At 50.2% G+C, this 16925-nt stretch overlaps 1 long non-coding RNA gene across 1 annotated transcript; it reads right to left on the bottom strand.

Annotated features, from left to right (window-relative positions):
- Positions 1-15211: 15211 nt before the first annotated feature.
- LOC149918808 (uncharacterized) lies at positions 15212-16262 on the bottom strand. The gene is made up of 3 exons (XR_016465689.1): positions 16191-16262; positions 15917-16054; positions 15212-15281 (listed from the first exon to the last, which is right to left on the bottom strand). It is a non-coding gene; the product is annotated as an uncharacterized LOC149918808 (long non-coding RNA).
- Between the last annotated feature and the right edge of the window lie 663 nt (positions 16263-16925).

The following is a 16925-nucleotide window of genomic DNA, read 5'->3' as shown; positions in this document are numbered from 1 at the left end:
CTAACCCTAACCCTAACCCTAACCCTAACCCTAACCCTAACCCTAACCCTAACCCTAACCCTAACCCTAACCCTAACCCTAACCCTAACCCTAACCCTAACCCTAACCCTAACCCTAACCCTAACCCTAACCCTAACCCTAACCCTAACCCTAACCCTAACCCTAACCCTAACCCTAACCCTAACCCTAACCCTAACCCTAACCCTAACCCTAACCCTAACCCTAACCCTAACCCTAACCCTAACCCTAACCCTAACCCTAACCCTAACCCTAACCCTAACCCTAACCCTAACCCTAACCCTAACCCTAACCCTAACCCTAACCCTAACCCTAACCCTAACCCTAACCCTAACCCTAACCCTAACCCTAACCCTAACCCTAACCCTAACCCTAACCCTAACCCTAACCCTAACCCTAACCCTAACCCTAACCCTAACCCTAACCCTAACCCTAACCCTAACCCTAACCCTAACCCTAACCCTAACCCTAACCCTAACCCTAACCCTAACCCTAACCCTAACCCTAACCCTAACCCTAACCCTAACCCTAACCCTAACCCTAACCCTAACCCTAACCCTAACCCTAACCCTAACCCTAACCCTAACCCTAACCCTAACCCTAACCCTACCCTAACCCTAACCCTAACCCTAACCCTAACCCTAACCCTAACCCTAACCCTAACCCTAACCCTAACCCTAACCCTAACCCTAACCCTAACCCTAACCCTAACCCTAACCCTAACCCTAACCCTAACCCTAACCCTAACCCTAACCCTAACCCTAACCCTAACCCTAACCCTAACCCTAACCCTAACCCTAACCCTAACCCTAACCCTAACCCTAACCCTAACCCTAACCCTAACCCTAACCCTAACCCTAACCCTAACCCTAACCCTAACCCTAACCCTAACCCTAACCCTAACCCTAACCCTAACCCTAACCCTAACCCTAACCCTAACCCTAACCCTAACCCTAACCCTAACCCTAACCCTAACCCTAACCCTAACCCTAACCCTAACCCTAACCCTAACCCTAACCCTAACCCTAACCCAAACCCTAACCCATCCCCAACCCCATCCCCAACCCCATCCCCAACCCCATCCCCAACCCCATCCCCAACCCCATCCCCAACCCCATCCCCAACCCCATCCCCAACCCCATCCCCAACCCCATCCCCAACCCCATCCCCAACCCCATCCCCAACCCCATCCCCAACCCCATCCCCAACCCCATCCCCAACCCCATCCCCAACCCCATCCCCAACCCCATCCCCAACCCCATCCCCAACCCCAACCCCATCCCCAACCCCATCCCCAACCCCATCCCCATCCCCAACCCCATCCCCAACCCCATCCCCAACCCCATCCCCAACCCCATCCCCAACCCCATCCCCAACCCCATCCCCAACCCCATCCCCAACCCCATCCCCAACCCCATCCCCAACCCCATCCCCAACCCCATCCCCAACCCCATCCCCAACCCCATCCCCAACCCCATCCCCAACCCCATCCCCAACCCCATCCCCAACCCCATCCCCAACCCCCAACCCTTAAATGGCACAACAATACTTGTTAAAGGACTATTTTCACACAAGCATATGTACACAAACTATACCTGCAATTATACCTCGGGAAGAAGAACATGGTTACCCATATTCATTACAATTCCTGAACTTCATTAATGAATGCTCTGCCTATCAACTCTGTATATGGCACAATGCTATTTCTAGGTGCAGCATCCATATGAGGCACAATACAGTTTACAGGCATAGCATTACACAGATTGGATTGTGCCACATATTCAGTTTACAGGTGCAATATACACTTACTCCATTCAGTTTAACACACATGGTTTACATATGTCAGATTAACCAGAGAAAGGTCACAGAGCCTCCATACCCCATTAATGACATTACATTTTCAAAAACATTATATATTCCAATTCACCTCAAAAGCAGTTCATATCTCAGCCCATCCAAAAGGAAATGCAAGTCTCAGACTGGCCGGGAAGGAAGGCAAATGGCCTCCAACAGCCCTTGGCTGTTGCTTACAGGGTTGGGTTAGCCCTGCGGTAGAAACAAACAAAGCAAAGCTAACCCAACCCCGTAAGCAAGGCAAAGCTAAAGCCAATTTGGTTGAGATTAATCAACTGTACATGCTGAAATCAGCGCAACTCTCAAAATGGCCACAATGGGGCACGAGTCTCAGACTGGCCGGGAAGGAAGGCAAATGGCCTCCAACAGCCCTTGGCTGTTGCTTACAGGGTTGGGTTAGCCCTGCGGTAGAAACAAACAAAGCAAAGCTAACCCAACCCCGTAAGCAAGGCAAAGCTAAAGCCAATTTGGTTGAGATTAATCAACTGTACATGCTGAAATCAGCGCAACTCTCAAAATGGCCACAATGGGGCACGAGTCTCAGACTGGCCGGGAAGGAAGGCAAATGGCCTCCAACGGCCCTTGGGTGTTGCTTACAGGGTTGGGTTAGCCCTGCGGTAGAAACAAACAAAGCAAAGCTAACCCAACCCCGTAAGCAAGGCAAAGCTAAAGCCAATTTGGTTGATGCAAAAAGTCTGCAAAGCTAAAGCCAATTTGGTTGACATAAATGATGCACATACTGAAATCAGCGCAACTCTCAAAATGGCCACAAAGGGGCATGAGTCTTAAACTGACTGGGAAGGAACACAAAATCACATGAGAAGGAAGGATTGGTTGGCATGGAAGTAGAAGGGCCCTAAGGAAGGGTGTGGGTGGGTTGGATTTGCTAGGCTGACGCCAATGGGGTGAACTATAATGAGAACAAGTACTGCATTCCACACATTGCCTGCAATGACCTTGGGCGGTGGTAGGGGCTTGTGGCAGAGTGAAAGGAAGACTATGGGAAGGGAAGAGACCAGGAGATATGAGTAACAGCTCAACTGAACTAAGCTGGTGGTGAGTGTGGGAGGCCTGGAAAGAGCATGGCATCCCAGGGGGGAAGTCATCGACTGGAAGTGTCAAAGGCATCTTTGCCTGCAATACAGAGAGACACACTTTAGAAAGAGGAACGCCAAGACACAAACAGCGCTCACCATAAGACCACCCCCCACAAAATGTGCAAAAGACCACCCCAACAAATGGCTTAAGATTAAGGTTACGAGTATTTAACAGGAAAGATGTAGGATTATTTTTAGTATTACTAAATACTAAAAGGTTACAGATAAGTTTAGTGCACCAATAGAGGGTAGGTTCAGGGTTAATTTGGACAGCTAGTATAGTTATCTATACAGTCATGGTTACAATTAGCACTACATTTGTTGTTTAGAGCTCATTAAGGTTGGGGTGAAGATATTACAGTTAGGGTTATTAGGGTCATGCTCAGAGTGACTGTTAGGGAAAGCCTAGGCAAAGGCAAGAACACTGAAGCAAACACCAAAACAGAGTGCAAAGGTATAGACAGTACCCAAGAGAGGGCAACATCAAAGGCAAGGCTAAGTCATGGAAAACAACAAAGAAGGCCGCGTCAGAGGCCGGGCCCAAAGAGAAGGCCGCGTCAGAGGCCGGGCCCAAAGAGAAGGCCGCGTCAGAGGCCGGGCCCAAAGAGAAGGCCGCGTCAGAGGCCGGGCCCAAAGAGAAGGCCGCGTCAGAGGCCGGGCCCAAAGAGAAGGCCGCGTCAGAGGCCGGGCCCAAAGAGAAGGCCTCGGGGAATGCCAAACCAGCACAAGACTGAAGAGAAGGCCTCGGGGAATGCCAAACCAGCACAAGACTGAAGAGAAGGCCTCGGGGAATGCCAAACCAGCACAAGACTGAAGAGAAGGCCTCGGGGAATGCCAAACCAGCACAAGACTGAAGAGAAGGCCTCGGGGAATGCCAAACCAGCACAAGACTGAAGAGAAGGCCTCGGGGAATGCCAAACCAGCACAAGACTGAAGAGAAGGCCTCGGGGAATGCCAAACCAGCACAAGACTGAAGAGAAGGCCTCGGGGAATGCCAAACCAGCACAAGACTGAAGAGAAGGCCTCGGGGAATGCCAAACCAGCACAAGACTGAAGAGAAGGCCTCGGGGAATGCCAAACCAGCGCAAGACTGAAGAGAAGGCCTCAGGGAATGCCAAACCAGCGCAAGACTGAAGAGAAGGCCTCAGGGAATGCCAAACCAGCGCAAGACTGAAGAGAAGGCCTCAGGGAATGCCAAACCAACGCAAGACTGAAGAGACCATTACATAGAACGCCAAAACGGAGGGCAGGGCCCAAGAAAACACCGCCAGGAACGCCAAAACGGAGGGCAGGGCCCAAGAAAACACCGCCAGGAATGCCAAAACGGAGGGCAGGGCCCAAGAAAACACCGCCAGGAACGCCAAAATGGAGGGCAGGGCCCAAGAAAACGCCACCACAGACACCAAAACAGAGACCAAAGAGAATGCTGCAGGAAATAATCAGGCAAAGAGGAGAGGCAAGGGGAACGCAGAAGGAAGAGAACGGACAGCCTGTAAGGCACGCTGAAATGCAGAAATGAACTCCGGGTACCCTACCTTGTGTCTTACTAAGTAATGGGTAAACATTGCGCTTACCTCTTGGGCAGATTATTACCGTCAGCAAAGTTGACTTACAGGACATCACAGGAAATGTTGATTTCTGTTCCTGGCTGTTCTCATGAAGAGCCACAGATTGCTCTGTGCAGTTGTTATGGCACTCAGGAGTGCCACAGCTCCCCGCTGCCACCTGTTGGACACAATACAGTAATTAAGGCACTATCCCACATATGCGGGGGCTGCACCCTGTGCACACAACTTATTAACAACAACAATTGTTAAACTAACTATGACTTCTTTTCTGCACTACGATTGGGATGAAGGTTAATTTGACAGAAAACAAGGGGTGTTATTTTTATTGCTGCATTTCGGGTTAGAGACATTTTTTACATCAGGCTAAGGGTTAGGGTGACAGACACATCGCAGGTAAATGTGATTGTCGTTAGAGCTCTCAGTAAGCTAGGGGTTCAGGTCAAGATTACAATTAACACTGCCTCCCAGCCAATCCCAGAGAGCCAAAGGCAAAGGCGTGCCAAACTCCCAGGACAAGCAAAGGGAAATCCAAGGTAAAGGCAAAGCAAACAGCTAAGGCTAAGGGAAGGGCAAAAGCAAGGAAAATACCCAACGAAAAGCTATGGTGAGGGCAATGAGAGTGCAGCAGGGAAGGCCAACAGCAAAGGCCGAGAAAACACAGCAAGAAACACCAAAACAGAAGGCCAGGAGAACATGGCAAGAAATGCCTAGGCAAGAGCTAAGAGAACATGGCAAGAAACGCCAAAAGAGGAGGCCAAGAGAACGTGGCAGGGAACGCCAGGACAAGCGGCCAAAGAGAACATGGCAAAGAAAGCCAATACAGAAGGCCAAGAGAAGGTGGCTGGGTAGGCCAAAACAGGAGGCCAAGGAGAATGCCACAGGGAAGGGAACGCCAAAACAGCACGCCGAGGAGGACATCACAGGGAACACCCAGGCAATGGCTATGAGATAGCAGGAAGTGCCGAGGACAACGGCCAAGAGAACATGGCAAGAAATACCAAAACAGAAGGCTAAGAGAACACAGCAGTAAATGCCTAGGCAAGAGCTAAGAGAACATGGCAGGAAGTGCCAAAACAGGAAGCCAAGAGGATGTGGCAGGGAACTCCAGAACAAGTGGCCAGAGAGAACATGGCAAAGAAAGCCCATGCAGAAGGCCAAGAGAAGGTGGCTGTGTAGGCCAAAACAGGAGGCCAAGGAGAATGCCACAGGGAACGCCCAGGCAATGGCTATGAGATGGCAGGAAATGCTGAGGACAACAGCCAAGAGAACAAGGCAAGGAATGCCAAAACACGAGGCCAAGAGAACATGGCAAGAAACACCAAAACCAAATGCTGAAGAGAATGCAGCAAAGAAAGCTAAGTACAATGGCCAAGACAATGGGGCACAGAACACCAAAACAGGACAGCAAGAAAATGCAGTAGATAATGTCTAGGGTAAAGAGAAGGAGAACACTGCAGTGAAAGGCCAGAGACAAATAGAATGTGGGAAGAAAAGGACAGGCAGCCTTTGGGGTACCCTAAAATGCAATAAAGAGCTCCGGGAGTGCTACATTGTACCACGCTACATAATGGGTAAACATTGGTGTGCGTACGCTGCCCTTACCTGCTGGGCAGACAATTACCAGTCAGCAAAGTCGGCTTCCAGGGCATCCCAGGAAAAGCAGATTTCTGTTCCAAGCTGTTCTTATGAGGAGCCACAGATCTCTCCGTGCAGTTTTTATGGTGCCCGGGAACACTGCACCTCTCCGCTGCCACCTGTTGGACACAATACAGTAATGAAGGCACTATCCCACATATGCAAGGGCTGCACCCTGTGCACACTGCTCTAATGATGTCACAAAGGAGCATTAGGGATAAAATTAATGCTATTTGTTGGTTTGAAGTCACAGTTAATTTATTAGTTTAACAATTGCTTTCTGCACTACGATTGGGATGAAGGTTAATTTGACAGAAAACAAGGGGTGTTATTTTTATTGCTGCATTTCGGGTTAGAGACATTTTTTTTTTTACATCAGGCTAAGGGTTAGGTTTACAGATGCATTGCAGGTTAATGTAATTATCATTAGAGTTCCCATTAAGCTAGGGGTTCAGGTCAAGATCAAAATTAACGCTGCCTCCCAGCCAATCCCAGAGAGCCAAAGGCAAAGGCGTGCCAAACTCCCAGGACAAGCAAAGGGAAATCTGAGGTAAAGGCAAAGCAAACAGCAAAGGCTAAGGGAAGGGCAAAAGCAAGGAGAATGCCCAATGAAAGACTATGGTGAGGGCAAGGGCAAGGAGAGCACAGCAGGGAAGGCCAACGGCAAAGGCCAACAGAACACAGCAAGAAATGCCTAGGTGAGGGCTAAGAGCACATGGCAGGACGTGCCAAAACAGGAGGCCGAGAGGACGTGGCAGGGAACGCCAGAACAAGCAGCCAAAGAGAACATGGCAAAGGAAGCCAATGCAGAAGGCCAAGAGAAGGTGGCTAGGTAGGCCAAAACAGGAGGCCAAGGAGAATGCCACAGGGAACACCAAAACAGAAGGCAAAGGTATAGACAGCACCCAAGGGAAGGCAACATCAAAGACAAGGCAAAGTCATGGAGAACAACAAAGGGAAGGCCTCGCCAGAGGCCGGGCCTCAAGGGACAGCCTCGGGAATGCCAAAATGAAGGACAAGATCAAAGAGAATGCCGCAAGGAACACCAAAACAGCACAAGACTGATGAGACCATTGCACAGAACACCAAAACAGAGGGCAAAAACCAAGATAATGCCACAGGCAATGCCAAAACGGAGGGCAGGGCCCAATAGAACAATGCAGGGAACGCCAAAACGGAGGGCAAGGCCCAAGAGAACAATGCAGGGAACGCCAAAACGGAGGGCAAGGCCCAAGAAAACACCGCCAGGAACGCCAAAACGGAGGGCAAGGCCCAAGAAAACACCGCCAGGAACGCCAAAACGGAGGGCAGGGCCCAAGAAAACACCGCCAGGAACGCCAAAACGGAGGGCAGGGCCCAAGAAAACACCGCCAGGAACGCCAAAACGGAGGGCAGGGCCCAAGAAAACACCGCCAGGAACGCCAAAACGGAGGGCAGGGCCCAAGAAAACACCGCCAGGAACGCCAAAACGGAGGGCAGGGCCCAAGAAAACACCGCCAGGAACGCCAAAACGGAGGGCAGGGCCCAAGAAAACACCGCCAGGAACGCCAAAACGGAGGGCAGGGCCCAAGAAAACACCGCCAGGAACGCCAAAACGGAGGGCAGGGCCCAAGAAAACGCCGCCAGGAACGCCAAAACGGAGGGCAGGGCCCAAGAAAACGCCGCCAGGAACGCCAAAACGGAGGGCAGGGCCCAAGAAAACGCCGCCAGGAACGCCAAAACGGAGGGCAGGGCCCAAGAAAACACCGCCAGGAACGCCAAAACACTGGGCAAGGCCCAAGAAAACACCGCCAGGAACGCCAAAACACTGGGCAAGGCCCAAGAAAACACCGCCAGGAACGCCAAAACACTGGGCAAGGCCCAAGAGAATGCCACCACAGACATCAGAACAGAGACCAAAGAGAATGCTGCAGGAAATAACTAGGCACAGAGGAGAGGCAAGGGGAACGCACAAGGAAGAGAACGGACAGCCTGTAAGGCACGCTGAAATGCAGAAATGAACTCCGGGTACCCTACCTTGTGTCTTACTAAGTAATGGGTAAACATTGCGCTTACCTCTTGGGCAGATTATTACCGTCAGCAAAGTTGGCTTCCGGGGCATCGCAGGAAATGCAGATTTCTGTTCCTGGCTGTTCTCATGAAGAGCCACAGATCACTCTGTGCAGTTTTTACGGCGCTCAGGAGCGCCACAGCTCTCCGCTGCCACCTGTTGGACACAATACAGTAATGAAGGCACTATCCCACATATGCGGGGGCTGTACCCTGTGCACACTGCTCTAATGATGTCACAAAGGAGCATTAGGGATAAAATTAATGCTATTTGTTGGCTTGAATTGTTAAACTAACTACAACTTCTTTTCTGCACTACGATTGGGATGAAGGTTAATTTGACAGAAAACAAGGGGTGTTATTTTTATTGCTGCATTTCGGGTTAGAGACATTTTTTTTTTACATCAGGCTAAGGGTTAGGTTTACAGATGCATTGCAGGTTAATGTAATTATCATTAGAGTTCCCATTAAGCTAGGGGTTCAGGTCAAGATCAAAATTAACGCTGCCTCCCAGCCAATCCCAGAGAGCCAAAGGCAAAGGCGTGCCAAACTCCCAGGACAAGCAAAGGGAAATCTGAGGTAAAGGCAAAGCAAACAGCAAAGGCTAAGGGAAGGGCAAAAGCAAGGAGAATGCCCAATGAAAGACTATGGTGAGGGCAAGGGCAAGGAGAGCACAGCAGGGAAGGCCAACGGCAAAGGCCAACAGAACACAGCAAGAAATGCCTAGGTGAGGGCTAAGAGCACATGGCAGGACGTGCCAAAACAGGAGGCCGAGAGGACGTGGCAGGGAACGCCAGAACAAGCAGCCAAAGAGAACATGGCAAAGGAAGCCAATGCAGAAGGCCAAGAGAAGGTGGCTAGGTAGGCCAAAACAGGAGGCCAAGGAGAATGCCACAGGGAACACCAAAACAGAAGGCAAAGGTATAGACAGCACCCAAGGGAAGGCAACATCAAAGACAAGGCAAAGTCATGGAGAACAACAAAGGGAAGGCCTCGCCAGAGGCCGGGCCTCAAGGGACAGCCTCGGGAATGCCAAAATGAAGGACAAGATCAAAGAGAATGCCGCAAGGAACACCAAAACAGCACAAGACTGATGAGACCATTGCACAGAACACCAAAACAGAGGGCAAAAACCAAGATAATGCCACAGGCAATGCCAAAACGGAGGGCAGGGCCCAATAGAACAATGCAGGGAACGCCAAAACGGAGGGCAAGGCTCAAGAGAACAATGCAGGGAACGCCAAAACGGAGGGCAAGGCCCAAGAAAACAGCGCCAGGAACGCCAAAACGGAGGGCAAGGCCCAAGAAAACACCGCCAGGAACGCCAAAACGGAGGGCAGGGCCCAAGAAAACACCGCCAGGAACGCCAAAACGGAGGGCAGGGCCCAAGAAAACACCGCCAGGAACGCCAAAACGGAGGGCAGGGCCCAAGAAAACACCGCCAGGAACGCCAAAACGGAGGGCAGGGCCCAAGAAAACGCCGCCAGGAACGCCAAAACGGAGGGCAGGGCCCAAGAAAACGCCGCCAGGAACGCCAAAACGGAGGGCAGGGCCCAAGAAAACACCGCCAGGAACGCCAAAACGGAGGGCAGGGCCCAAGAAAACACCGCCAGGAACGCCAAAACACTGGGCAAGGCCCAAGAAAACACCGCCAGGAACGCCAAAACACTGGGCAAGGCCCAAGAAAACACCGCCAGGAACGCCAAAACACTGGGCAAGGCCCAAGAGAATGCCACCACAGACATCAGAACAGAGACCAAAGAGAATGCTGCAGGAAATAACTAGGCACAGAGGAGAGGCAAGGGGAACGCACAAGGAAGAGAACGGACAGCCTGTAAGGCACGCTGAAATGCAGAAATGAACTCCGGGTACCCTACCTTGTGTCTTACTAAGTAATGGGTAAACATTGCGCTTACCTCTTGGGCAGATTATTACCGTCAGCAAAGTTGGCTTCCGGGGCATCGCAGGAAATGCAGATTTCTGTTCCTGGCTGTTCTCATGAAGAGCCACAGATCACTCTGTGCAGTTTTTACGGCGCTCAGGAGCGCCACAGCTCTCCGCTGCCACCTGTTGGACACAATACAGTAATGAAGGCACTATCCCACATATGCGGGGGCTGTACCCTGTGCACACTGCTCTAATGATGTCACAAAGGAGCATTAGGGATAAAATTAATGCTATTTGTTGGCTTGAATTGTTAAACTAACTACAACTTCTTTTCTGCACTACGATTGGGATGAAGGTTAATTTGACAGAAAACAAGGGGTGTTATTTTTATTGCTGCATTTCGGGTTAGAGACATTTTTTTTTTACATCAGGCTAAGGGTTAGGTTTACAGATGCATTGCAGGTTAATGTAATTATCATTAGAGTTCCCATTAAGCTAGGGGTTCAGGTCAAGATCAAAATTAACGCTGCCTCCCAGCCAATCCCAGAGAGCCAAAGGCAAAGGCGTGCCAAACTCCCAGGACAAGCAAAGGGAAATCTGAGGTAAAGGCAAAGCAAACAGCAAAGGCTAAGGGAAGGGCAAAAGCAAGGAGAATGCCCAATGAAAGACTATGGTGAGGGCAAGGGCAAGGAGAGCACAGCAGGGAAGGCCAACGGCAAAGGCCAACAGAACACAGCAAGAAATGCCTAGGTGAGGGCTAAGAGCACATGGCAGGACGTGCCAAAACAGGAGGCCGAGAGGACGTGGCAGGGAACGCCAGAACAAGCAGCCAAAGAGAACATGGCAAAGGAAGCCAATGCAGAAGGCCAAGAGAAGGTGGCTAGGTAGGCCAAAACAGGAGGCCAAGGAGAATGCCACAGGGAACACCAAAACAGAAGGCAAAGGTATAGACAGCACCCAAGGGAAGGCAACATCAAAGACAAGGCAAAGTCATGGAGAACAACAAAGGGAAGGCCTCGCCAGAGGCCGGGCCTCAAGGGACAGCCTCGGGAATGCCAAAATGAAGGACAAGATCAAAGAGAATGCCGCAAGGAACACCAAAACAGCACAAGACTGATGAGACCATTGCACAGAACACCAAAACAGAGGGCAAAAACCAAGATAATGCCACAGGCAATGCCAAAACGGAGGGCAGGGCCCAATAGAACAATGCAGGGAACGCCAAAACGGAGGGCAAGGCTCAAGAGAACAATGCAGGGAACGCCAAAATGGAGGGCAAGGCCCAAGAAAACACCGCCAGGAACGCCAAAACGGAGGGCAAGGCCCAAGAAAACACCGCCAGGAACGCCAAAACGGAGGGCAGGGCCCAAGAAAACACCGCCAGGAACGCCAAAACGGAGGGCAGGGCCCAAGAAAACACCGCCAGGAACGCCAAAACGGAGGGCAGGGCCCAAGAAAACGCTGCCAGGAACGCCAAAACGGAGGGCAGGGCCCAAGAAAACACCGCCAGGAACGCCAAAACGGAGGGCAGGGCCCAAGAAAACACCGCCAGGAACGCCAAAACACTGGGCAAGGCCCAAGAAAACACCGCCAGGAACGCCAAAACACTGGGCAAGGCCCAAGAAAACACCGCCAGGAACGCCAAAACACTGGGCAAGGCCCAAGAAAACACCGCCAGGAACGCCAAAACACTGGGCAAGGCCCAAGAGAATGCCACCACAGACATCAGAACAGAGACCAAAGAGAATGCTGCAGGAAATAACTAGGCACAGAGGAGAGGCAAGGGGAACGCACAAGGAAGAGAACGGACAGCCTGTAAGGCACGCTGAAATGCAGAAATGAACTCCGGGTACCCTACCTTGTGTCTTACTAAGTAATGGGTAAACATTGCGCTTACCTCTTGGGCAGATTATTACCGTCAGCAAAGTTGGCTTCCGGGGCATCGCAGGAAATGCAGATTTCTGTTCCTGGCTGTTCTCATGAAGAGCCACAGATCACTCTGTGCAGTTTTTACGGCGCTCAGGAGCGCCACAGCTCTCCGCTGCCACCTGTTGGACACAATACAGTAATGAAGGCACTATCCCACATATGCGGGGGCTGTACCCTGTGCACACTGCTCTAATGATGTCACAAAGGAGCATTAGGGATAAAATTAATGCTATTTGTTGGCTTGAATTGTTAAACTAACTACAACTTCTTTTCTGCACTACGATTGGGATGAAGGTTAATTTGACAGAAAACAAGGGGTGTTATTTTTATTGCTGCATTTCGGGTTAGAGACATTTTTTTTTTTACATCAGGCTAAGGGTTAGGTTTACAGATGCATTGCAGGTTAATGTAATTATCATTAGAGTTCCCATTAAGCTAGGGGTTCAGGTCAAGATCAAAATTAACACTGCCTCCCAGCCAATCCCAGAGAGCCAAAGGCAAAGGCGTGCCAAACTCCCAGGACAAGCAAAGGGAAATCCAAGGTAAAGGCAAAGCAAACAGCTAAGGCTAAGGGAAGGGCAAAAGCAAGGAAAATACCCAGTGAAAAGCTATGGTGAGGGCAAGGAGAGCACAGCAGGGAAGGCCAACAGCAAAGGCCGAGAAAACACAGCAAGAAACACCAAAACAGAAGGCCAGGAGAACATGGCAAGAAATGCCTAGGCAAGAGCTAAGAGAACATGGCAAGAAATGCCAAAAGAGGAGGCCAAGAGGACGTGGCAGGGAACGCCAGGACAAGCGGCCAAAGAGAACATGGCAAAGAAAGCCAATACAGAAGGCCAAGAGAAGGTGGCTGGGTAGGCCAAAACAGGAGGCCAAGGAGAATGCCACAGGGAAGGGAACGCCAAAACAGCACGCCGAGGAGGACATCACAGGGAACACCCAGGCAATGGCTATGAGATAGCAGGAAGTGCCGAGGACAACGGCCAAGAGAACATGGCAAGAAATACCAAAACAGAAGGCTAAGAGAACACAGCAGTAAATGCCTAGGCAAGAGCTAAGAGAACATGGCAGGAAGTGCCAAAACAGGAAGCCAAGAGGATGTGGCAGGGAACTCCAGAACAAGTGGCCAGAGAGAACATGGCAAAGAAAGCCCATGCAGAAGGCCAAGATAAGATGGCTGGGTAGGCCAAAACAGGAGGCCAAGGAGAATGCCACAGGGAACGCCAAAACAGGACACCGAGGAGGATGTCACAGGGAACGCCCAGGCAATGGCTATGAGATGGCAGGAAATGCTGAGGACAATGGCCAAGAGAACATGGCAAGAAACACCAAAACCAAACGCTGAAGAGAATGCAGCAAAGAAAGCTAAGTACAATGGCCAAGACAATGGGGCACAGAACACCAAAACAGGACAGCAAGAAAATGCAGTAGATAATGTCTAGGGTAAAGAGAAGGAGAACACTGCAGTGAAAGGCCAGAGACAAATAGAATGTGGGAAGAAAAGGACAGGCAGCCTTTGGGGTACCCTAAAATGCAATAAAGAGCTCCGGGAGTGCTATGTTGTACCACGCTACATAATGGATAAACATTGGTGTGCATACGCTGCCCTTACCTGCTGGGCAGACAATTACCAGTCAGCAAAGTGGGATTCTGGGGCATTCCAGGAAATCCAGCTTTCCGTTTCTAGCTGTTCTCATGAAGATTCACACATCTCTCCATGCAGACGTTACAGCACCTGGGAGAACCACAGCTCCCAGTAATGCTGCACAGTAACGAAAGCACTACCCTGCATACATTGGGGGGCTGCACTCTGTGCATGATGCTGCTCACCAGCAGCACAGTAGCTGAGAACAACACACAAGAAAAGGCTCAAATACCCAACAACACTTTTGCTTCCATCTCCTCTGATAACTGCTCATTATATACAGCCCTCACCTTTGGCTGTGCAGGTGGGGATTGAGAAAGCAATGCCACCCCCACCAACAACCTCCCTGCCCCACACTGAGAGTCAAGATAGGGTTTGGGATCACCTGAGGAACCTGAACATCCAGGAGTCTATGGGTCCCAATGAAATGCATCCCAGAGTCACGACTGATGCAGTCAACAAGCCATTCTCAACGGTATTTGAGAAGTTGTGGCAGTCAGGTGAAATCCCTGGTGAGTAGAAAAAAGGCAACAGCACACCTGTTATTATGGATAAAAAGGATGACCCTGGGAACTATCAACATGTCAGTCTCACCTCTGTGCTGTGAATGATCGCAGAGCAGATCCTCCTGGAAGTGACTCCAAGGCACATGTTCCAGTGCATCACCACCCTGAGTGAAAAACTTCCTCCTAATATCCAACCTAAACCTCTCCTGTCTTAGTTTAAAACTACTCCCCCTTGTCCTATCCTGATCCACCCTCATAAACAGCTGTTTCCCCTCCTGTTTATCCACTCCCTCAAGTACTGGAAGGCCACAATGAGGTCTCTCCAGAGCCTTCTCTTCTCCAGTCTAAACAAGCCCAGTTCCCTCAACCTTTCCTCATAGGAGAGGTGCTCCAGGCCTCTGATCATCTTAGTGCCCTCCTCTGGACCCACTCTGAGAGTTCCAAGTCCTTCCTGTGCTGGGGGCTCCAGGCCTGGACGCAGTTAAGCAGATGGTGCCTCATGAGAGCCGAGTAGAGGGGGAAAAGAAAAAAAAAAAAAAAAAAAATCACCTCCCTCTCTCTGCTGGCTGTTCTTCTTTTAATGCAGCCAAGGATATAGTTGTCTTTCCAGGATGCAAGTGCACACTGCTAGCTCATGTCCAGCTTCTTATCCACTGGGATCCACACGTCCTTCTCTTCAGGGCTGCTCTCAAGCGGTTCTTTGCCGAGTTTGTATAAACATCTGGGATTGCCTCTTCATCAGTGACATTGACAGTGGGGGTCAAGTGCACCCTAATGACACCGAGCTGTGGGGTGCAGTGACACTCCAGAGGGATGGGACACCATCCAGAGAGACCTCAACAGGCTGAGTAGTGGGCACTCAGCAATGTACCTTCCCAGCCCAGAAAGCTAACTGTATGCTGGGTTCCACCCAAAGATGCGTGGTCAGTAGGCAAAGGGAGATGATCCTGCCCCTCTGCCCTATGCTGGTGAGGCCTCACCTGGAGTGCTGTGTCTGGATTTGGATGGCTGCAGTGTAAGACACAGACATAGAGCTGTTGGAGTACATCCAGAGAATAGCCACAAATATGAACCGAGGGATGGAATGCCTTTCCTATGAAGAGAGAAAATTGGGGCTGTTCAGCCTGGAGAAGTGAAGGCTCTGAAGTGACCTGGTAACAGCCTTTCAATACCTAAAGGGAAGAATGAGAAAAAATTTAGGTTAGATATAAAGAAAATCTTGTGAGGGTGGTGACACAGTGGAACAGGTTACCCAGACACATGATGGATGCCTTGTCCCTTCCAAGGTGAGGCTGGGCCAGGTTCTGGGCAACCTGATCTAGCTGTATCACAGAGCCTCTCTGGACCAGTCCCAGTATTCAGCAGACCAGGGACCTCACTTCATCACACTGTTGGGAACCAGAGCTGTAGAGCTATTGAATGGGGGACAGGGGATGGAAGGAAGAGGGATGGGGGTTTGGGTGTCATAGAGATTAGGAAACTAATAGGATCTCCAGACAATTAGGATGGAGATGTCTGGGGTGATGCTGAGTACAGTGGTCCAAAAGAGGACAATCCTTGGCCTTCTATAAAGATGAAGTCAGATCTGCTGTTCAAACAGAAAGGACTGTAGGATCCCAAGGTGGTCAGTCACAATGTGCTCTGAGAACAATGCCTTGGGATCCATTACCATTGACAAATTTGTAAGGGAGATATGGGAGAGAACCAGACAAAATAGGAACAGAATACCTGTTATCACTATGCTTGAGTGGTGCAGACCATATTAAGCACAGTGAGGATGAAGCAGATGGCCACTACGTTCTGGGAGTGTTCTTCAGGTCCTGGCCGAAGCACCTCACTCTATCATCAGCCGTGTAGTGCAGCAGGCTGGGAGAATAGACCCCATAGAGAAAGGTGAGCCGCCTGCAACCCATTTGATCCCTAAGTGAGCTTCCCACAGCCATTAGAAACCTGCCTGCATACAAGCTAGTGCACAAACACGGGGCTTGGAATGCTCTGTTACCTGCTCAGTAGATCTCAGAGTGCTTACACCCCTGATGAGACAAACTCTAGCAATCCCTAAACCCCATCAAGCTAAAAAAAAAAAAAAAAAAAAAAAAAAAAAAAAAAAAGATCAGCTGATTTATTACATGCAAGGGTGCACAGAATGCCTTTAAACAACTTTGTATGCTTGGAAGCAGTGCATAACACTCTTAACTACAGTCATGAAATGGGATGATAGAGGTGCACACAAACCATATTTGGAGCCCCAGGTTGGAGATCATGCTATAAGAACCATGAAATGGTGAACAGAGATGGAACCAGAAGATAACAAGCTCAGAAAGATTTGCTTGAAAGACCTGGAGAATGAAGAACCTCTTTATGGAAAAGGACGTTAGCTCTGGGCATTCCCACAACAGCAATGCTCAGTCAGCTAACCAGCATTATCCTGAGGCTGATTGAAGCATTCCAGAAATGAGGGAGCAATGAAAGAAAGATACATGTGTCAGTCCTTCAATCACCATATCAGAGAAAGGGAGATAACACCTTCATCTCCCTTAGAGAAGAAAAAAGGGCATTGTGATGACAAACATGCAAATACAGCTGCTCTAATCCAGTTTGGGGTCCCCCCAAAAAGGTGGAGCTCACAGCCCTGAAATAAAGAAGGAATTACATGCCCCGTTCCAAATACTCACCCCACTCTCCAAGGGAAGCTGCCGCCCGGATGCTGCACCTATGGCTGCCAGGCCTTAAATGT

The sequence above is a fragment of the Phasianus colchicus genome, chromosome 3, assembly GCF_987193195.1.
Source record: "Phasianus colchicus chromosome 3, bPhaCol1.hap1.1, whole genome shotgun sequence".
Classification (NCBI taxonomy): Eukaryota; Metazoa; Chordata; class Aves; order Galliformes; family Phasianidae; genus Phasianus; species Phasianus colchicus.
The sequence above is the reverse complement of the archived record's forward strand: the minus strand, read 5'-3'. Positions and strand labels throughout refer to the sequence as shown.